Genomic DNA, 12,579 nt, shown 5'->3' with positions numbered 1-12,579 from the left:
AATTAAAGCGACGACGAAAAACACTAACGCATCCAGCTACTGCCGTGACCCGGATTCGAACCGGGGTTGCTGCGGCCACAACGCAGAGTACTAACCACTATACGATCACGGCAACTTGGGTTTCTGATTGCTTTGTTGCTGTACTCAATCGTTCTGAGCTCAAGATAACTTGAGGGTCACATTTTTTCATTTAAATGGAAATGAAAAGCATCTGATTAAAAACAGTGAGGGCTTGTGATTTCTTTACTGAGTGAAAGTTAAGGGTTTGGATGTGTTAACAGCATTCATGCGTGGTTTGGCTCCTGCCGTATGTAAACATCCTTTGGTACTTAGCATGTAGTGGGTTGACTCTGGAAACGAAGAACATGTGACTTTCAAGCTAAAGTTGATAGCGAGCTAGCCAGGAGTCGAACCTAGAATCTTCTGATCCGTAGTCAGACGCGTTATCCATTGCGCCACTAGCCCGACAGAGAGCCAGAGGCCTCAAACAGGAAGGTATGCCTGTTTAGTTGAAAGGTTTGTCAAAGAGAACGGAGGTTGGACTAAATTAAAGCGACGACGAAAAACACTAACGCTTCCAGCTACTGCCGTGACCCGGATTCGAACCGGGGTTGCTGCGGCCACAACGCAGAGTACTAACCACTATACGATCACGGCAACTTGGGTTTCGGATTGCTTTGTTGCTGTAGTCAAACGTTCTGAGCTCAAGATAACTTGAGGGTCACATTTTTTCATTTAAATGGAAATGAAAAGCATCTGATTAAAAACAGTGAGGGATTGTGATTTCTTTACTGAGTGAAAGTTAAGTGTTTGGATGTGTTAACAGAATTCATGCGTGGTTTGGCTCCTGCCGTATGTAAACATCCTTTGGTACTTAACATGTAGTAGGTTGATTCTGGAAACGAACAACACGTGACTTTCAAGCTAAAGTTGAGAGCGAGCTAGCCAGGAGTCGAACCTAGAATCTTCTGATCCGTAGTCAGACGCGTTATCCATTGCGCCACTAGCCCGACAGAGAGCCAGAGGCCTCAAACAGGAAGGTATGCCTGTTTAGTTGAAAGGTTTGTCAAAGAGAACGGAGGTTGGACTAAATGAAAGCAACCACGAAAAACAGTAACGCTTCCAGCTACTGCCGTGACCCGGATTTGAACCGGGGTTGCTGCGGCCACAACGCAGAGTACTAACCACTATACGATCACGGCAACTTGGGTTTCTGATTGCTTTGTTGCTGTAGTCAATCGTTCTGAGCTCAAGATAACTTGAGGGTCACATTTTTTCATTTAAATGGAAATGAAAAGCATCTGATTAAAAACAGTGAGGGCTTGTGATTTCTTTACTGAGTGAAAGTTAAGGGTTTGGATGTGTTAACAGCATTCATGCGTGGTTTGGCTCCTGCCGTATGTAAACATCCTATGGTACTTAGCATGTAGTGGGTTGACTCTGGAAACGATCAACACGTGACTTTCAAGCTAAAGCTGAGTGCGAGCTAGCCAGGAGTCGAACCTAGAATCTTCTGATCCGTAGTCAGACGCGTTATCCATTGCACCACTAGCCCGACAGAGAGCCAGAGGCCTCAAACAGGAAGGTATGCCTGTTTAGTTGAAAGGTTTGTCAAAGAGAACGGAGGTTGGACTAAATTAAAGCGACGACGAAAAACACTAACGCTTCCAGCTACTGCCGTGACCCGGATTCGAACCGGGGTTGCTGCGGCCACAACGCAGAGTACTAACCACTATACGATCACGGCAACTTGGGTTTCTGATTGCTTTGTTGCTGTAGTCAAACGTTCTGAGCTCAAGATGACTTGAGGGTCACATTTTTTCATTTAAATGGAAATGAAAAGCATCTGATTAAAAACAGTGAGGGCTTGTGATTTCTTTACTGAGTGAAAGTTAAGGGTTTGGATGTGTTAACAGCATTCATGCGTGGTTTGGCTCCTGCCGTATGTAAACATCCTTTGGTACTTAGCATGTAGTGGGTTGACTCTGGAAACGAAGAACATGTGACTTTCAAGCTAAAGTTGATAGCGAGCTAGCCAGGAGTCGAACCTAGAATCTTCTGATCCGTAGTCAGACGCGTTATCCATTGCGCCACTAGCCCGACAGAGAGCCAGAGGCCTCAAACAGGAAGGTATGCCTGTTTAGTTGAAAGGTTTGTCAAACAGAACGGAGGTTGGACTAAATGAAAGCAACCACGAAAAACAGTAACGCTTCCAGCTACTGCCGTGACCCGGATTCGAACCGGGGTTGCTGCGGCCACAACGCAGAGTACTAACCACTATACGATCACGGCAACTTGGGTTTCTGACTGCTTTGTTGCTGTAGTCAAACGTTCTGAGCTCAAGATAACTTGAGGGTCACATTTTTTCATTTAAATGGAAATGAAAAGCATCTGATTAAAAACAGTGAGGGCTTGTGATTTCTTTACTGAGTGAAAGTTAAGGGTTTGGATGTGTTAACAGCATTCATGCGTGGTTTGGCTCCTGCCGTATGTAAACATCCTTTGGTACTTAGCATGTAGTGGGTTGACTCTGGAAACGATCAACACGTGACTTTCAAGCTAAAGTTGAGTGCGAGCTAGCCAGGAGTCGAACCTAGAATCTTCTGATCCGTAGTCAGACGCGTTATCCATTGCGCCACTAGCCCGACAGAGAGCCGGAGGCCTCAAACAGGAAGGTATGCCTGTTTAGTTGAAAGGTTTGTCAAAGAGAACGGAGGTTGGACTAAATTAAAGCGACGACGAAAAACACTAACGCTTCCAGCTACTGCCGTGACCCGGATTCGAACCGGGGTTGCTGCGGCCACAACGCAGAGTACTAACCACTATACGATCACGGCAACTTGGGTTTCTGATTGCTTTGTTGCTGTAGTCAATCGTTCTGAGCTCAAGATAACTTGAGGGTCACATTTTTTCATTTAAATGGAAATGAAAAGCATCTGATTAAAAACAGTGAGGGCTTGTGATTTCTTTACTGAGTGAAAGTTAAGGGTTTGGATGTGTTAACAGCATTCATGCGTGGTTTGGCTCCTGCCGTATGTAAACATCCTTTGGTACTTAGCATGTAGTGGGTTGACTCTGGAAACGAAGAACATGTGACTTTCAAGCTAAAGTTGATAGCGAGCTAGCCAGGAGTCGAACCTAGAATCTTCTGATCCGTAGTCAGACGCGTTATCCATTGCTCCACTAGCCCGACAGAGAGCCAGAGGCCTCAAACAGGAAGATATCCCTGTTTAGTTGAAAGGTTTGTCAAACAGAACGGAGGTTGGACTAAATGAAAGCAACCACGAAAAACAGTAACGCTTCCAGCTACTGCCGTGACCCGGATTCGAACCGGGGTTGCTGCGGCCACAACGCAGAGTACTAACCACTATACGATCACGGCAACTTGGGTTTCTGACTGCTTTGTTGCTGTAGTCAAACGTTCTGAGCTCAAGATAACTTGAGGGTCACATTTTTTCATTTAAATGGAAATGAAAAGCATCTGATTTAAAAACAGTGAGGTCTTGTGATTTCTTTACTGAGTGAAAGTTAAGGGTTTGGATGTGTTAACAGCAGTCATGCGTGGGTTGACTCTGGAAACGAAGAACATGTGACTTTCAAGCTAAAGTTGAGAGCGAGCTAGCCAGGAGTCGAACCTAGAATCTTCTGATCCGTAGTCAGACGCGTTATCCATTGCGCCACTAGCCCGACAGAGAGCCAGAGGCCTGTTTAGTTGAAAGGTTTGTCAAACAGAACGGAGGTTGGACTAAATGAAAGCAACCACGAAAAACAGTAACGCTTCCAGCTACTGCCGTGACCCGGATTCGAACCGGGGTTGCTGCGGCCACAACGCAGAGTACTAACCACTATACGATCACGGCAACTTGGGTTTCTGATTGCTTTGTTGCTGTAGTCAATCGTTCTGAGCTCAAGATAACTTGAGGGTCACATTTTTTCATTTAAATGGAAATGAAAAGCATCTGATTAAAAACAGTGAGGGCTTGTGATTTCTTTACTGAGTGAAAGTTAAGGGTTTGGATGTGTTAACAGCATTCATGCGTGGTTTGGCTCCTGCCGTATGTAAACATCCTTTGGTACTTAGCATGTAGTGGGTTGACTCTGGAAACGAAGAACATGTGACTTTCAAGCTAAAGTTGATAGCGAGCTAGCCAGGAGTCGAACCTAGAATCTTCTGATCCGTAGTCAGACGCGTTATCCATTGCGCCACTAGCCCGACAGAGAGCCAGAGGCCTCAAACAGGAAGGTATGCCTGTTTAGTTGAAAGGTTTGTCAAAGAGAACGGAGGTTGGACTAAATTAAAGCGACGACGAAAAACACTAACGCTTCCAGCTACTGCCGTGACCCGGATTCGAACCGGGGTTGCTGCGGCCACAACGCAGAGTACTAACCACTATACGATCACGGCAACTTGGGTTTCGGATTGCTTTGTTGCTGTAGTCAAACGTTCTGAGCTCAAGATAACTTGAGGGTCACATTTTTTCATTTAAATGGAAATGAAAAGCATCTGATTAAAAACAGTGAGGGATTGTGATTTCTTTACTGAGTGAAAGTTAAGTGTTTGGATGTGTTAACAGAATTCATGCGTGGTTTGGCTCCTGCCGTATGTAAACATCCTTTGGTACTTAGCATGTAGTGGGTTGATTCTGGAAACGAACAACACGTGACTTTCAAGCTAAAGTTGAGAGCGAGCTAGCCAGGAGTCGAACCTAGAATCTTCTGATCCGTAGTCAGACGCGTTATCCATTGCGCCACTAGCCCGACAGAGAGCCAGAGGCCTCAAACAGGAAGGTATGCCTGTTTAGTTGAAAGGTTTGTCAAAGAGAACGGAGGTTGGACTAAATGAAAGCAACCACGAAAAACAGTAACGCTTCCAGCTACTGCCGTGACCCGGATTCGAACCGGGGTTGCTGCGGCCACAACGCAGAGTACTAACCACTATACGATCACGGCAACTTGGGTTTCTGATTGCTTTGTTGCTGTAGTCAATCGTTCTGAGCTCAAGATAACTTGAGGGTCACATTTTTTCATTTAAATGGAAATGAAAAGCATCTGATTAAAAACAGTGAGGGCTTGTGATTTCTTTACTGAGTGAAAGTTAAGGGTTTGGATGTGTTAACAGCATTCATGCGTGGTTTGGCTCCTGCCGTATGTAAACATCCTTTGGTACTTAGCATGTAGTGGGTTGACTCTGGAAACGATCAACACGTGACTTTCAAGCTAAAGCTGAGTGCGAGCTAGCCAGGAGTCGAACCTAGAATCTTCTGATCCGTAGTCAGACGCGTTATCCATTGCGCCACTAGCCCGACAGAGAGCCAGAGGCCTCAAACAGGAAGGTATGCCTGTTTAGTTGAAAGGTTTGTCAAAGAGAACGGAGGTTGGACTAAATTAAAGCGACGACGAAAAACACTAACGCTTCCAGCTACTGCCGTGACCCGGATTCGAACCGGGGTTGCTGCGGCCACAACGCAGAGTACTAACCACTATACGATCACGGCAACTTGGGTTTCTGATTGCTTTGTTGCTGTAGTCAAACGTTCTGAGCTCAAGATAACTTGAGGGTCACATTTTTTCATTTAAATGGAAATGAAAAGCATCTGATTAAAAACAGTGAGGGCTTGTGATTTCTTTACTGAGTGAAAGTTAAGGGTTTGGATGTGTTAACAGCATTCATGCGTGGTTTGGCTCCTGCCGTATGTAAACATCCTTTGGTACTTAGCATGTAGTGGGTTGACTCTGGAAACGAAGAACATGTGACTTTCAAGCTAAAGTTGATAGCGAGCTAGCCAGGAGTCGAACCTAGAATCTTCTGATCCGTAGTCAGACACGTTATCCATTGCGCCACTAGCCCGACAGAGAGCCAGAGGCCTCAAACAGGAAGGTATGCCTGTTTAGTTGAAAGGTTTGTCAAACAGAATGGAGGTTGGACTAAATGAAAGCAACCACGAAAAACAGTAACGCTTCCAGCTACTGCCGTGACCCGGATTCGAACCGGGGTTGCTGCGGCCACAACGCAGAGTACTAACCACTATACGATCACGGCAACTTGGGTTTCTGACTGCTTTGTTGCTGTAGTCAAACGTTCTGAGCTCAAGATAACTTGAGGGTCACATTTTTTCATTTAAATGGAAATGAAAAGCATCTGATTAAAAACAGTGAGGGCTTGTGATTTCTTTACTGAGTGAAAGTTAAGGGTTTGGATGTGTTAACAGCAGTCATGCGTGGGTTGACTCTGGAAACGAAGAACATGTGACTTTCAAGCTAAAGTTGAGAGCGAGCTAGCCAGGAGTCGAACCTAGAATCTTCTGATCCGTAGTCAGACGCGTTATCCATTGCGCCACTAGCCCGACAGAGAGCCAGAGGCCTGTTTAGTTGAAAGGTTTGTCAAACAGAACGGAGGTTGGACTAAATGAAAGCAACCACGAAAAACAGTAACGCTTCCAGCTACTGCCGTGACCCGGATTCGAACCGGGGTTGCTGCGGCCACAACGCAGAGTACTAACCACTATACGATCACGGCAACTTGGGTTTCTGATTGCTTTGTTGCTGTAGTCAAACGTTCTGAGCTCAAGATAACTTGAGGGTCACATTTTTTCATTTAAATGGAAATGAAAAGCATCTGATTAAAAACAGTGAGGGCTTGTGATTTCTTTACTGAGTGAAAGTTAAGGGTTTGGATGTGTTAACAGCATTCATGCGTGGTTTGGCTCCTGCCGTATGTAAACATCCTTTGGTACTTAGCATGTAGTGGGTTGACTCTGGAAACGATCAACACGTGACTTTCAAGCTAAAGTTGAGTGCGAGCTAGCCAGGAGTCGAACCTAGAATCTTCTGATCCGTAGTCAGACGCGTTATCCATTGCGCCACTAGCCCGACAGAGAGCCAGAGGCCTCAAACAGGAAGGTATGCCTGTTTAGTTGAAAGGTTTGTCAAAGAGAACGGAGGTTGGACTAAATTAAAGCGACGACGAAAAACACTAACGCTTCCAGCTACTGCCGTGACCCGGATTCGAACCGGGGTTGCTGCGGCCACAACGCAGAGTACTAACCACTATACGATCACGGCAACTTGGGTTTCTGATTGCTTTGTTGCTGTAGTCAATCGTTCTGAGCTCAAGATAACTTGAGGGTCACATTTTTTCATTTAAATGGAAATGAAAAGCATCTGATTAAAAACAGTGAGGGCTTGTGATTTCTTTACTGAGTGAAAGTTAAGGGTTTGGATGTGTTAACAGCATTCATGCGTGGTTTGGCTCCTGCCGTATGTAAACATCCTTTGGTACTTAGCATGTAGTGGGTTGACTCTGGAAACGATCAACACGTGACTTTCAAGCTAAAGCTGAGTGCGAGCTAGCCAGGAGTCGAACCTAGAATCTTCTGATCCGTAGTCAGACGCGTTATCCATTGCGCCACTAGCCCGACAGAGAGCCAGAGGCCTCAAACAGGAAGGTATGCCTGTTTAGTTGAAAGGTTTGTCAAACAGAACGGAGGTTGGACTAAATGAAAGCAACCACGAAAAACAGTAACGCTTCCAGCTACTGCCGTGACCCGGATTCGAACCGGGGTTGCTGCGGCCACAACGCAGAGTACTAACCACTATACGATCACGGCAACTTGGGTTTCTGACTGCTTTGTTGCTGTAGTCAAATGTTCTGAGCTCAAGATAACTTGAGGGTCACATTTTTTCATTTAAATGGAAATGAAAAGCATCTGATTAAAAACAGTGAGGGCTTGTGATTTCTTTACTGAGTGAAAGTTAAGGGTTTGGATGTGTTAACAGCAGTCATGCGTGGGTTGACTCTGGAAACGAAGAACATGTGACTTTCAAGCTAAAGTTGAGAGCGAGCTAGCCAGGAGTCGAACCTAGAATCTTGTGATCCGTAGTCAGACGCTTTATCCATTGCGCCACTAGCCCGACAGAGAGCCAGAGGCCTTTTTAGTTGAAAGGTTTGTCAAACAGAACGGAGGTTGGACTAAATGAAAGCAACCACGAAAAACAGTAACGCTTCCAGCTACTGCCGTGACCCGGATTCGAACCGGGGTTGCTGCGGCCACAACGCAGAGTACTAACCACTATACGATCACGGCAACTTGGGTTTCTGATTGCTTTGTTGCTGTAGTCAAACGTTCTGAGCTCAAGATAACTTGAGGGTCACATTTTTTCATTTAAATGGAAATGAAAAGCATCTGATTAAAAACAGTGAGGGCTTGTGATTTCTTTACTGAGTGAAAGTTAAGGGTTTGGATGTGTTAACAGCAGTCATGCGTGGGTTGACTCTGGAAACGAAGAACATGTGACTTTCAAGCTAAAGTTGAGAGCGAGCTAGCCAGGAGTCGAACCTAGAATCTTCTGATCCGTAGTCAGACGCGTTATCCATTGCGCCACTAGCCCGACAGAGAGCCAGAGGCCTCAAACAGGAAGATATGCCTGTTTAGTTGAAAGGTTTGTCAAACAGAACGGAGGTTGGACTAAATGAAAGCAACCACGAAAAACAGTAACGCTTCCAACTACTGCCGTGACCCGGATTCGAACCGGGGTTGCTGCGGCCACAACGCAGAGTACTAACCACTATACGATCACGGCAACTTGGGTTTCTGATTGCTTTGTTGCTGTAGTCAATCGTTCTGAGCTCAAGATAACTTGAGGGTCACATTTTTTCATTTAAATGGAAATGAAAAGCATCTGATTAAAAACAGTGAGGGCTTGTGATTTCTTTACTGAGTGAAAGTTAAGGGTTTGGATGTGTTAACAGCATTCATGCGTGGTTTGGCTCCTGCCGTATGTAAACATCCTTTGGTACTTAGCATGTAGTGGGTTGACTCTGGAAACGAAGAACATGTGACTTTCAAGCTAAAGTTGATAGCGAGCTAGCCAGGAGTCGAACCTAGAATCTTCTGATCCGTAGTCAGACGCGTTATCCATTGCGCCACTAGCCCGACAGAGAGCCAGAGGCCTCAAACAGGAAGGTATGCCTGTTTAGTTGAAAGGTTTGTCAAACAGAACGGAGGTTGGACTAAATGAAAGCAACCACGAAAAACAGTAACGCTTCCAGCTACTGCCGTGACCCGGATTCGAACCGGGGTTGCTGCGGCCACAACGCAGAGTACTAACCACTATACGATCACGGCAACTTGGGTTTCTGACTGCTTTGTTGCTGTAGTCAAACGTTCTGAGCTCAAGATAACTTGAGGGTCACATTTTTTCATTTAAATGGAAATGAAAAGCATCTGATTAAAAACAGTGAGGGCTTGTGATTTCTTTACTGAGTGAAAGTTAAGGGTTTGGATGTGTTAACAGCAGTCATGCGTGGGTTGACTCTGGAAACGAAGAACATGTGACTTTCAAGCTAAAGTTGAGAGTGAGCTAGCCAGGAGTCGAACCTAGAATCTTCTGATCCGTAGTCAGACGCGTTATCCATTGCGCCACTAGCCCGACAGAGAGCCAGAGGCCTGTTTAGTTGAAAGGTTTGTCAAACAGAACGGAGGTTGGACTAAATGAAAGCAACCACGAAAAACAGTAACGCTTCCAGCTACTGCCGTGACCCGGATTCGAACCGGGGTTGCTGCGGCCACAACGCAGAGTACTAACCACTATACGATCACGGCAACTTGGGTTTCTGATTGCTTTGTTGCTGTAGTCAAACGTTCTGAGCTCAAGATAACTTGAGGGTCACATTTTTTCATTTAAATGGAAATGAAAAGCATCTGATTAAAAACAGTGAGGGCTTGTGATTTCTTTACTGAGTGAAAGTTAAGGGTTTGGATGTGTTAACAGCAGTCATGCGTGGGTTGACTCTGGAAACGAAGAACATGTGACTTTCAAGCTAAAGTTCAGAGCGAGCTAGCCAGGAGTCGAACCTAGAATCTTCTGATCCGTAGTCAGACGCGTTATCCATTGCGCCACTAGCCCGACAGAGAGCCAGAGGCCTCAAACAGGAATATATGCCTGTTTAGTTGAAAGGTTTCTCAAACAGAACGGAGGTTGGACTAAATGAAAGCAACCACGAAAAACAGTAACGCTTCCAGCTACTGCCGTGACCCGGATTCGAACCGGGGTTGCTGCGGACACAACGCAGAGTACTAACCACTATACGATCACTGCAACTTGGGTTTCTGATTGCTTTGTTGCTGTAGTCAAACGTTCTGAGCTCAAGATAACTTGAGGGTCACATTTTTTCATTTAAATGGAAATGAAAAGCATCTGATTAAAAACAGTGAGGGATTGTGATTTCTTTACTGAGTGAAAGTTAAGGGTTTGGATGTGTTAACAGAATTCATGCGTGGTTTGGCTCCTGCCGTATGTAAACATCCTTTGGTACTTAGCATGTAGTGGGTTGACTGTGGAAATGAACAACACGTGACTTTCAAGCTAAAGTTGAGAGCGAGCTAGCCAGGAGTCGAACCTAGAATCTTCTGATCCGTAGTCAGACGCTTTATCCATTGCGCCACTAGCCCGACAGAGAGCCAGCGGCCTCAAACAGGAAGATATGCCTGTTTAGTTGAAAGGTTTGTCAAACAGAACGGAGGTTGGACTAAATGAAAGCAACCACGAAAAACAGTAACGCTTCCAACTACTGCCGTGACCCGGATTCGAACCGGGGTTGCTGCGGCCACAACGCAGAGTACTAACCACTATACGATCACGGCAACTTGGGTTTCTGATTGCTTTGTTGCTGTAGTCAATCGTTCTGAGCTCAAGATAACTTGAGGGTCACATTTTTTCATTTAAATGGAAATGAAAAGCATCTGATTAAAAACAGTGAGGGCTTGTGATTTCTTTACTGAGTGAAAGTTAAGGGTTTGGATGTGTTAACAGCATTCATGCGTGGTTTGGCTCCTCCCGTATGTAAACATCCTTTGGTACTTAGCATGTAGTGGGTTGACTCTGGAAACGAAGAACATGTGACTTTCAAGCTAAAGTTGATAGCGAGCTAGCCAGGAGTCGAACCTAGAATCTTCTGACCCGTAGTCAGACGCGTTATCCATTGCGCCACTAGCCCGACAGAGAGCCAGAGGCCTCAAACAGGAAGGTATGCCTGTTTAGTTGAAAGGTTTGTCAAACAGAACGGAGGTTGGACTAAATGAAAGCAACCACGAAAAACAGTAACGCTTCCAGCTACTGCCGTGACCCGGATTCGAACCGGGGTTGCTGCGGCCACAACGCAGAGTACTAACCACTATACGATCACGGCAACTTGGGTTTCTGACTGCTTTGTTGCTGTAGTCAAACGTTCTGAGCTCAAGATAACTTGAGGGTCACATTTTTTCATTTAAATGGAAATGAAAAGCATCTGATTAAAAACAGTGAGGGCTTGTGATTTCTTTACTGAGTGAAAGTTAAGGGTTTGGATGTGTTAACAGCAGTCATGCGTGGGTTGACTCTGGAAACGAAGAACATGTGACTTTCAAGCTAAAGTTGAGAGCGAGCTAGCCAGGAGTCGAACCTAGAATGTTCTGATCCGTAGTCAGACGCGTTATCCATTGCGCCACTAGCCCGACAGAGAGCCAGAGGCCTGTTTAGTTGAAAGGTTTGTCAAACAGAACGGAGGTTGGACTAAATGAAAGCAACCACGAAAAACAGTAACGCTTCCAGCTACTGCCGTGACCCGGATTCGAACCGGGGTTGCTGCGGCCACAACGCAGAGTACTAACCACTATACGATCACGGCAACTTGGGTTTCTGATTGCTTTGTTGCTGTAGTCAAACGTTCTGAGCTCAAGATAACTTGAGGGTCACATTTTTTCATTTAAATGGAAATGAAAAGCATCTGATTAAAAACAGTGAGGGCTTGTGATTTCTTTACTGAGTGAAAGTTAAGGGTTTGGATGTGTTAACAGCAGTCATGCGTGGGTTGACTCTGGAAACGAAGAACATGTGACTTTCAAGCTAAAGTTGAGAGCGAGCTAGCCAGGAGTCGAACCTAGAATCTTCTGATCCGTAGTCAGACGCGTTATCCATTGCGCCACTAGCCCGACAGAGAGCCAGAGGCCTGTTTAGTTGAAAGGTTTGTCAAACAGAACGGAGGTTGGACTAAATGAAAGCAACCACGAAAAAAAATTACGCTTCCAGCTACTGCCGTGACCCGGATTCGAACCGGGGTTGCTGCGGCCACAACGCAGAGTACTAACCACTATACGATCACGGCAACTTGGGTTTCTGATTGCTTTGTTGCTGTAGTCAATCGTTCTGAGCTCAAGATAACTTGAGGGTCACATTTTTTCATTTAAATGGAAATGAAAAGCATCTGATTAAAAACAGTGAGGGCTTGTGATTTCTTTACTGAGTGAAAGTTAAGGGTTTGGATGTGTTAACAGCATTCATGCGTGGTTTGGCTCCTGCCGTATGTAAACATCCTTTGGTACTTAGCATGTAGTGGGTTGACTCTGGAAACGAAGAACATGTGACTTTCAAGCTAAAGTTGATAGCGAGCTAGCCAGGAGTCGAACCTAGAATCTTCTGATCCGTAGTCAGACGCGTTATCCATTGCGCCACTAGCCCGACAGAGAGCCAGAGGCCTCAAACAGGAAGGTATGCCTGTTTAGTTGAAAGGTTTGTCAAACAGAACGGAGGTTGGACTAAATG

At 45.4% G+C, this 12,579-nt stretch overlaps 1 protein-coding gene and 44 non-coding genes across 45 annotated transcripts in view; 1 reads left to right on the top strand and 44 right to left on the bottom strand.

Moving 5' to 3' along the window:
* LOC133994419 (cilia- and flagella-associated protein 54-like) overlaps nt 1–12,579 on the top strand; it is a 67,448-nt gene that overhangs the window by 49,041 nt on the left and 5,828 nt on the right. The gene's annotated exons all lie outside the window — the stretch shown is intronic.
* On the bottom strand, nt 41–112 carry trnah-gug (transfer RNA histidin (anticodon GUG)). The gene has a single exon. It is a non-coding gene; the product is annotated as a tRNA-His (tRNA).
* trnar-acg (transfer RNA arginine (anticodon ACG)) lies at nt 393–465 on the bottom strand. Its single transcript has one exon. It is a non-coding gene; the product is annotated as a tRNA-Arg (tRNA).
* trnah-gug (transfer RNA histidin (anticodon GUG)) lies at nt 586–657 on the bottom strand. Its single transcript has one exon. It is a non-coding gene; the product is annotated as a tRNA-His (tRNA).
* Nucleotides 938–1,010, bottom strand: trnar-acg (transfer RNA arginine (anticodon ACG)). The gene has a single exon. It is a non-coding gene; the product is annotated as a tRNA-Arg (tRNA).
* Nucleotides 1,131–1,202, bottom strand: trnah-gug (transfer RNA histidin (anticodon GUG)). The gene has a single exon. It is a non-coding gene; the product is annotated as a tRNA-His (tRNA).
* trnar-acg (transfer RNA arginine (anticodon ACG)) lies at nt 1,483–1,555 on the bottom strand. Its single transcript has one exon. It is a non-coding gene; the product is annotated as a tRNA-Arg (tRNA).
* On the bottom strand, nt 1,676–1,747 carry trnah-gug (transfer RNA histidin (anticodon GUG)). The gene has a single exon. It is a non-coding gene; the product is annotated as a tRNA-His (tRNA).
* Nucleotides 2,028–2,100, bottom strand: trnar-acg (transfer RNA arginine (anticodon ACG)). Its single transcript has one exon. It is a non-coding gene; the product is annotated as a tRNA-Arg (tRNA).
* trnah-gug (transfer RNA histidin (anticodon GUG)) lies at nt 2,221–2,292 on the bottom strand. The gene has a single exon. It is a non-coding gene; the product is annotated as a tRNA-His (tRNA).
* On the bottom strand, nt 2,573–2,645 carry trnar-acg (transfer RNA arginine (anticodon ACG)). The gene has a single exon. It is a non-coding gene; the product is annotated as a tRNA-Arg (tRNA).
* Nucleotides 2,766–2,837, bottom strand: trnah-gug (transfer RNA histidin (anticodon GUG)). Its single transcript has one exon. It is a non-coding gene; the product is annotated as a tRNA-His (tRNA).
* trnah-gug (transfer RNA histidin (anticodon GUG)) lies at nt 3,311–3,382 on the bottom strand. Its single transcript has one exon. It is a non-coding gene; the product is annotated as a tRNA-His (tRNA).
* trnar-acg (transfer RNA arginine (anticodon ACG)) lies at nt 3,615–3,687 on the bottom strand. Its single transcript has one exon. It is a non-coding gene; the product is annotated as a tRNA-Arg (tRNA).
* Nucleotides 3,789–3,860, bottom strand: trnah-gug (transfer RNA histidin (anticodon GUG)). The gene has a single exon. It is a non-coding gene; the product is annotated as a tRNA-His (tRNA).
* trnar-acg (transfer RNA arginine (anticodon ACG)) lies at nt 4,141–4,213 on the bottom strand. Its single transcript has one exon. It is a non-coding gene; the product is annotated as a tRNA-Arg (tRNA).
* trnah-gug (transfer RNA histidin (anticodon GUG)) lies at nt 4,334–4,405 on the bottom strand. Its single transcript has one exon. It is a non-coding gene; the product is annotated as a tRNA-His (tRNA).
* trnar-acg (transfer RNA arginine (anticodon ACG)) lies at nt 4,686–4,758 on the bottom strand. Its single transcript has one exon. It is a non-coding gene; the product is annotated as a tRNA-Arg (tRNA).
* Nucleotides 4,879–4,950, bottom strand: trnah-gug (transfer RNA histidin (anticodon GUG)). The gene has a single exon. It is a non-coding gene; the product is annotated as a tRNA-His (tRNA).
* Nucleotides 5,231–5,303, bottom strand: trnar-acg (transfer RNA arginine (anticodon ACG)). The gene has a single exon. It is a non-coding gene; the product is annotated as a tRNA-Arg (tRNA).
* On the bottom strand, nt 5,424–5,495 carry trnah-gug (transfer RNA histidin (anticodon GUG)). The gene has a single exon. It is a non-coding gene; the product is annotated as a tRNA-His (tRNA).
* On the bottom strand, nt 5,776–5,848 carry trnar-acg (transfer RNA arginine (anticodon ACG)). Its single transcript has one exon. It is a non-coding gene; the product is annotated as a tRNA-Arg (tRNA).
* Nucleotides 5,969–6,040, bottom strand: trnah-gug (transfer RNA histidin (anticodon GUG)). The gene has a single exon. It is a non-coding gene; the product is annotated as a tRNA-His (tRNA).
* On the bottom strand, nt 6,272–6,344 carry trnar-acg (transfer RNA arginine (anticodon ACG)). Its single transcript has one exon. It is a non-coding gene; the product is annotated as a tRNA-Arg (tRNA).
* On the bottom strand, nt 6,446–6,517 carry trnah-gug (transfer RNA histidin (anticodon GUG)). Its single transcript has one exon. It is a non-coding gene; the product is annotated as a tRNA-His (tRNA).
* Nucleotides 6,798–6,870, bottom strand: trnar-acg (transfer RNA arginine (anticodon ACG)). The gene has a single exon. It is a non-coding gene; the product is annotated as a tRNA-Arg (tRNA).
* Nucleotides 6,991–7,062, bottom strand: trnah-gug (transfer RNA histidin (anticodon GUG)). The gene has a single exon. It is a non-coding gene; the product is annotated as a tRNA-His (tRNA).
* trnar-acg (transfer RNA arginine (anticodon ACG)) lies at nt 7,343–7,415 on the bottom strand. Its single transcript has one exon. It is a non-coding gene; the product is annotated as a tRNA-Arg (tRNA).
* On the bottom strand, nt 7,536–7,607 carry trnah-gug (transfer RNA histidin (anticodon GUG)). Its single transcript has one exon. It is a non-coding gene; the product is annotated as a tRNA-His (tRNA).
* On the bottom strand, nt 8,013–8,084 carry trnah-gug (transfer RNA histidin (anticodon GUG)). The gene has a single exon. It is a non-coding gene; the product is annotated as a tRNA-His (tRNA).
* On the bottom strand, nt 8,316–8,388 carry trnar-acg (transfer RNA arginine (anticodon ACG)). The gene has a single exon. It is a non-coding gene; the product is annotated as a tRNA-Arg (tRNA).
* Nucleotides 8,509–8,580, bottom strand: trnah-gug (transfer RNA histidin (anticodon GUG)). Its single transcript has one exon. It is a non-coding gene; the product is annotated as a tRNA-His (tRNA).
* trnar-acg (transfer RNA arginine (anticodon ACG)) lies at nt 8,861–8,933 on the bottom strand. The gene has a single exon. It is a non-coding gene; the product is annotated as a tRNA-Arg (tRNA).
* trnah-gug (transfer RNA histidin (anticodon GUG)) lies at nt 9,054–9,125 on the bottom strand. Its single transcript has one exon. It is a non-coding gene; the product is annotated as a tRNA-His (tRNA).
* Nucleotides 9,357–9,429, bottom strand: trnar-acg (transfer RNA arginine (anticodon ACG)). Its single transcript has one exon. It is a non-coding gene; the product is annotated as a tRNA-Arg (tRNA).
* trnah-gug (transfer RNA histidin (anticodon GUG)) lies at nt 9,531–9,602 on the bottom strand. Its single transcript has one exon. It is a non-coding gene; the product is annotated as a tRNA-His (tRNA).
* trnar-acg (transfer RNA arginine (anticodon ACG)) lies at nt 9,834–9,906 on the bottom strand. The gene has a single exon. It is a non-coding gene; the product is annotated as a tRNA-Arg (tRNA).
* trnah-gug (transfer RNA histidin (anticodon GUG)) lies at nt 10,572–10,643 on the bottom strand. Its single transcript has one exon. It is a non-coding gene; the product is annotated as a tRNA-His (tRNA).
* On the bottom strand, nt 10,924–10,996 carry trnar-acg (transfer RNA arginine (anticodon ACG)). Its single transcript has one exon. It is a non-coding gene; the product is annotated as a tRNA-Arg (tRNA).
* Nucleotides 11,117–11,188, bottom strand: trnah-gug (transfer RNA histidin (anticodon GUG)). The gene has a single exon. It is a non-coding gene; the product is annotated as a tRNA-His (tRNA).
* Nucleotides 11,420–11,492, bottom strand: trnar-acg (transfer RNA arginine (anticodon ACG)). The gene has a single exon. It is a non-coding gene; the product is annotated as a tRNA-Arg (tRNA).
* On the bottom strand, nt 11,594–11,665 carry trnah-gug (transfer RNA histidin (anticodon GUG)). Its single transcript has one exon. It is a non-coding gene; the product is annotated as a tRNA-His (tRNA).
* Nucleotides 11,897–11,969, bottom strand: trnar-acg (transfer RNA arginine (anticodon ACG)). Its single transcript has one exon. It is a non-coding gene; the product is annotated as a tRNA-Arg (tRNA).
* On the bottom strand, nt 12,071–12,142 carry trnah-gug (transfer RNA histidin (anticodon GUG)). Its single transcript has one exon. It is a non-coding gene; the product is annotated as a tRNA-His (tRNA).
* trnar-acg (transfer RNA arginine (anticodon ACG)) lies at nt 12,423–12,495 on the bottom strand. The gene has a single exon. It is a non-coding gene; the product is annotated as a tRNA-Arg (tRNA).

Source organism: Scomber scombrus, chromosome 14 (assembly GCF_963691925.1).
Source record: "Scomber scombrus chromosome 14, fScoSco1.1, whole genome shotgun sequence".
Classification (NCBI taxonomy): Eukaryota; Metazoa; Chordata; class Actinopteri; order Scombriformes; family Scombridae; genus Scomber; species Scomber scombrus.
Note: the sequence above shows the minus strand (reverse complement) of the source record. Positions and strands in the feature narration are given on the sequence as shown.